The 6000-nt window shown below is 36.4% G+C and overlaps 1 protein-coding gene and 1 long non-coding RNA gene across 3 annotated transcripts in view; both read left to right on the top strand.

Annotated features, from left to right (window-relative positions):
- ARFGEF3 (ARFGEF family member 3) overlaps positions 1-6000 on the top strand; it is a 175781-nt gene that overhangs the window by 136591 nt on the left and 33190 nt on the right. The gene's annotated exons all lie outside the window — the stretch shown is intronic.
- Positions 617-5661, top strand: LOC116549225. The gene is made up of 2 exons (XR_004267757.1): positions 617-4902; positions 5126-5661. It is a non-coding gene; the product is annotated as an uncharacterized LOC116549225 (long non-coding RNA).

Raw genomic sequence — 6000 nt, 5'->3', positions numbered from 1 at the left:
CTCTCTCTCTCTCTCTCTCTCTCTCTCTCTCTCTCTCTCTCTCTCTCACCAAAAATGTTGAATAGAGGTTTAAACATTTCTTTTAAATACATTGACACACTGGCAAGAAAGTAAGAAAGCCCCAAAAACTGAGTGTCAATGGGAAGCCAGAGAGGTAAGCAGAGCCCTTAGCCTGGTTTGACCGTGAGGGAATTTGCTATCAAGTGGAGCCAAAGTTCTGATCATCCCAGATTTGAGTGCACAGAAACGGAAAACAAATCTCAACGCAAACTTTACAAAGCTGGGGTTCACTTGGATCAAGGTTGAATTAAAACAAACTTCCTGAAGATAGATCAGCTTGTTTCTAACATTGGCTCTTAATGGAAAGTAGAGAGTTTTTTTAAAAAGAGCACTCCAAGGCCTGGCGCGGTGGTTCTTGCCTGTAATCCCAGCACTTTGGGAGGCCGAGGTGGGCAGATCACGAGGTCAAGAGATCGAGACCATCCTGGCCAACATGGTGAAACCCCGTCTCTACTAAAAAAAAATACAAAAATTAGCTGGGCATGGTGACACTCACCTGTGGTCCCAGCTACCCGGGAGGCTGAGGCGGAAGAATCACTTGAACCCAGGAGGCGGAGTTTGCAGTGAGGCAAGATTGCACCACGGCTCACAAAAAAAAAAAAAAAAAGAGCACTCCAGGATTATTACAACCTAACCCTGTTATGTGATCTGTAAATGAAATTGCACCACCTCGGGGGTCTCAGAAACTTTACACAGGCACCATACAGAAGCAACAAAATTCCCCCAAGAGAAACTCACATCAACTCAGGCCACAAAAGAATCCCACAAATAAAGTTTCAAGGTACATGAGCTCTCAGTATTTTTAAAAAATTCACAAAACACAGGAAAACAAGGCAATAGAGAGAAATGATAAAACAACAGATGGGACGACTAGACCTATAAAGAATTGGACTGAAATACTGATATCTTCCATGTAAAATATTAAAATGCCTAGTAAGTTTAAGGAAATAATGGATTGAAAATATAAGTTAACACCTAAAGACCAGATTGTTGACATTTAAGATAACACCTATTTTTCGCTCCTAGATTGTTCACACCTAAAAGCTAGATCATTAACATATTAGATAAGTTAACCTAGATAGGTTAACACCTAAGACTACATACCAATAAGAGTGAACTAGGTAATTTAGATCAACTTTCCCACAGCGAACAACTAAAAAAAGTTGGATAAAAAAATTTTTTAATCACTTGAAGACATTGAAACACTATAGGGCAGTAAAGATCTAGGGGGCCAAGATCTAGGAGAAAAAGAAGGCCTAGAATAGTCTTCCTGGTATTTGAGGCTGTTTTTCCTAAAATGGAATCTAATTTTTAAAAAAGGAAGATATTACCTTGGTGCAAAAATAATTGCAGTTTTTGCCAGCACAGCAGAAACTGCAGTTACTTTTGCACCAACATAATAAAAGACTGAGAAGCTCGGCAAAATTGCAGTCTGGGACCTGCCAACTCTGGTAAACTTCCTGATATCTTGAGTCAGGATCTTGAAGAGAAAGGGACATCTTAGAAATAAAGGTAAACCTTAAATAGACTACTCATAAGAGTAAATAATACCCAACTTCAAATAATCCCAATCCCTGACATGAGATTAAGGTAATCTGAGATGTCTAGTACCTTTCTGACAGAAGATTACATCATTCTATTAATAACAAGCTTCAAGTTATTTCTTGATTTGTATGTATAATGTTTGTAGTTAATAAAAATAACCAGGCTCATTAGGAAATAAAATGTCATTGAAAACAAAAATTTAAAAAACAAACAACAAACACATAGGAACTCAGATATCAGAGTTATCAGAGACACACTTTAAAATAACAATGCTTCAGTGTGTTTAGGAAGATTAAGGATAGGAGCAGCTTTGGCTATGGTGACGTGAAGAAGTTAGGTTAACCCTCTCCACAAAAATCAAGCATAAAACAGGATAGAATTGCCCAAAGCAACAATCTGAGGGGTCTGGAAATTGACCAAAATCAGACAAAAAAAATTAAATAGGATTTATTCTTAAAAACACTGTTTGCTAGAACTTTGGTTGAGAATAGTGGGACTCTGACTTTCTTGCCGAAGACTGCAACCATCACCTTTACTCCAAGCTCTGTTGGCAAGAATAGTAGTTTGACCAGTGTGAAGCTGATTGAGAAAGTTATCAGCTTTTCTATCAGGGACAGACTTTGTATGAAGAAGACGGAGGAGAAGACCATTGGCTTGTGAAAGTGATGGATTCATGGAGAAATGAACCAGGGAAGACTGCAACCTTGCTAGCCTAAGATTTGCAGTGAGTAGTGAACTAGTAAAATATCTAACGTAAGATCCTGGAAATCAGAGATTCACAGAGGGACCAAATAGCTTGTTCACACATCCCTGGATGACTGAAACATGGGCATGTGCAGGGGAGACCATGAAGATCTCACCAAAAAGTAAAAGAAAAGGGAGACAAAAACTGGCTGAGTTTTGAATATGCTGGCCAACCTTCTCACACAGATTGATTGCCAGACGGCAGGAGCCTTAAAGACTCAAGGTGTTTGAGCACAGTTTCCACCCACATGATTAGCTGACCACTAAGCTATGCAGACATGGGATGAACACTAGGGAGTCAGGCTAGAAAATAAAACTGAAGAACAAAAACTGAGCAGACACATGAGCACCATGGGAAGAGACAGATTCCACAGTCTAAGTCCAAGCAACTTAGTCTGTGGGAAGAAAAAAACCCTCAAAAATAAATAAGACTCCAGCATTGCTACAATATATTATCTAAAATGTCTAATTTTAAAAAATATGAGTGATGCAAAGAAACAGGAAAGAGTGAAACATACTCAGAGGGAAAAACAGTAAATAGAAACTTAGAGTGAGCCCAGATGTATTTGGGAGCCAGAGCCTTCAAAGTAGCTATTATAAATATATTCCCCAAAGATAAGGGAAAATATAATGACAGTGACTCAAAAGTAGGAACGCTAAATATAGAAATGGCAACTGTGAAAATGCAAATTTTAGAGTGGAAAAGGGCAATTGCTGAAATGAAAAATTAGCTATACGGGATTACCAGAAAGATCTGAGATGGCAGAAGAAAGCATCAGTGAACATGGAAATAGATTAACAGAGATTATTCTGAAGATCAGACAAAACTAAGTTTGACCAAACATTAAACAAAGCCTCAGAGATTTGTACAACAATGTCAAGCATACCAACATACCTGTAATGAGAGTCCCAGATGGAGAGGAGAAAGAAAGACAAACAATGGGAAAATAGATTTTAAAAAATAGTGGAGCCCCAATTAGGATCAACACAAAGATATCTATGATAGACACATTAGTCAAAATGCTCAACGACAAGGGCAAAACATTAAAAGCAGCAAGAGAAAGACATATATATTACTGCAGAGGTAATAATGCTAGGATTAATGCTAGAATTAACTAATGTTGACTTCTTCAGAAAGCATGAAGGCTAGAAGACAATAAGATGACATATGTAAAGTGCTGACAAGAAAACAAGCTGTTAATGAATAATCCTAGAGAAATTCCTCTTTAAAAATGAAGATGACATAAAAACATTGTCAGATAAACAAAAATTGGAAGAATATCATGCCAGTAGACCTGTTCTACAAGAAATACTAAATTCCTTTAAGCTGAAAGAAATAACACAAACTGGTAAATCTATTGCCTAAGAAGAAATGGTACATATGTGGGAAAATAAATAGTGTGTACATTTTTCTCTTCCTCCCAATTGATTTTAAAAACATGATGTTTAAAGCAATAACTCTAACACTGTATTGTTGGATTTATTAAACATAAAGATATAAATAACATTAGCAGAAAGGAAGGATGGGAAATTGAGCTATACAGAGGCAAAGTTGCTGTATTTTGCCAGAATTAGGTCAGTATTAACTTGAGGTAAAATGTGATCAATTGAAGATTCATATTATAATTCCTAGGGCAGTAACCAAGAGAATAACACAAAAAGTAGATTAAAAAATAAGCAGGAATGAAAGTGATCACAAAAAAAAAAATGTGTTTAACATAAAAGAAGGTAGTAAAAGAGGAACAGAGGAACAAAAAGAACCTGATATATAAATATGCAGGAAACAAATAGCAAATGACATATGTAAATAGAACCATGTCAATAATGGCATTAAATATGCATTAATGAAAGGACATTCACCATCATTAGTTATTAGGAAAATGTCAATCAAAACCATGTGAGATACTATTTCACATCTACTAGGTTAAAAAAGATAGATAATAGCAAGTGTTGGTGAGGGAGGAGGTGGAGACATTGGAACCCTCATGCACTGCTGGTGGGAAGGTAAAATGTTTGGCTGCTTTCAGTCTGGCAGTTTCTGAAGAGGCATATACCCAAGAGAAATGAAAACATCCATACAAATCTTGTATGAAAATATTCATAGTAACATTATTCATGATAGCCAAAAAGTTAGAAACAACTCTAATTCTAACAGCTAACAAACAGATATATTAAATTTGGTTATGTCCACACAACAAAATATTATTCAGCAATAAAAAAGAAATTTTGATATATGTACAACATGGATGAATCTTGAAAACATTGCATTACATGAGAAAATCCAATCACCAAAGACCATATGTTATATGACTGCATTTATATGATATGTGCAGAATAGGAAAATCTACAGTGACAGAAAGTACATTAGTGGTTGCCTAGGGCTGAGGGTGGGGTGGTGGAGTAGGAAACAACTACAAATGGGTACTGAGTTTTTTGAGGGGTAAGTACTATTGTTTTAAAATCAGATTGTGGTGATGGTTGCACATTAAAGGCCTATTAACCTCATAAAGTTGTCATTAGTCTTTGAAGTAAAAATATGTAAAATAAAAATATGTGTACAGGTATTGATCAACTTACGACCATTTGACTTTACGACCACAATCGCTAGCCACGACTGCTCCACGTCTGGCAGCGCAAACGTTGCCCAGCTGGGCGTACGACAGTGCAGACCAGCTTCCGGCAGCACTACCACTCCGCATGCATATAGCCTACTCACAACCAAATCGTGTTACGGCCGGTCTGTCGGAACCAACTGTGGTCGTAAGTCAAGCGCTAGCTGTATATATAACATAAGAATTTGTCTCTAAACAGGGCCTAAAATTCTTTGGAAAAGTTTGACAAGATATATCACGTGAATTCAGATTCACCTCAAAGAATTATGTTTAGATAGGAAAAAGGAAATTTATTTTTGTCTCAAGTAGAAAAATATATGGCTTTGAGTTTTAAGCAGATTTAGACTTTTAAAATGTTAGAATTGATTCTTACTAAAAGTGATTTGTAAAATTACACCTTTGGTTTGATCACCAGTGATTACAATGTTATTCTCATACCTTTGTATATTGAACTATTTCTAGAACCAACTTTATGTAGCTCCTGAACAGTATGAGAGTGTGATTGGTATTTGTCACTTTTATTTTAAAACTAGCATCTGAACACTTCAAAGTTGTCAATGTGGATTGGTTAGACCAATAACCACTGTTTGATCCTTACTATTAAATTTTGTAACTATCTAATGGTATAGTTCTTTCAAACAGGTGACATGTTTCCGTGATTGTTATTTGGGAGGCAATAATTTAATCAGTTCTTGTTTAACAAATTGAATAAAACAAAGGTTTATAAATTAAAAAAAGAAAATCCCACAAAAACCAAAGCCGATGGGCTCACTGGTGAATCTATAAACTAAGGATGAAATAATAGCAACCCTACTCAAGCTCTACCAGAAAATAAAGCAGGAAGGAACACCTCCAAACCCATTTTATGAAGCCTGCATTTCTGTGATACCAAAGCCATGAGAAAACTATAGACCAATATTCTTTATGAAATGAGACAAAAAATTCCTTTAAAAATTGCCAGTTACAGTGGCTCACAACTATAATCCCAGCATTTTAGGAGGCCACAGTGGAAGGTTTGCCTGAGTCTAGGATTTCCAAG

This window comes from Sapajus apella, unplaced genomic scaffold, assembly GCF_009761245.1.
Source record: "Sapajus apella isolate SASKATOON/1434 unplaced genomic scaffold, GSC_monkey_1.0 scaffold6, whole genome shotgun sequence".
Taxonomy (NCBI): domain Eukaryota; kingdom Metazoa; phylum Chordata; class Mammalia; order Primates; family Cebidae; genus Sapajus; species Sapajus apella.
The sequence above is the reverse complement of the archived record's forward strand: the minus strand, read 5'-3'. Positions and strand labels throughout refer to the sequence as shown.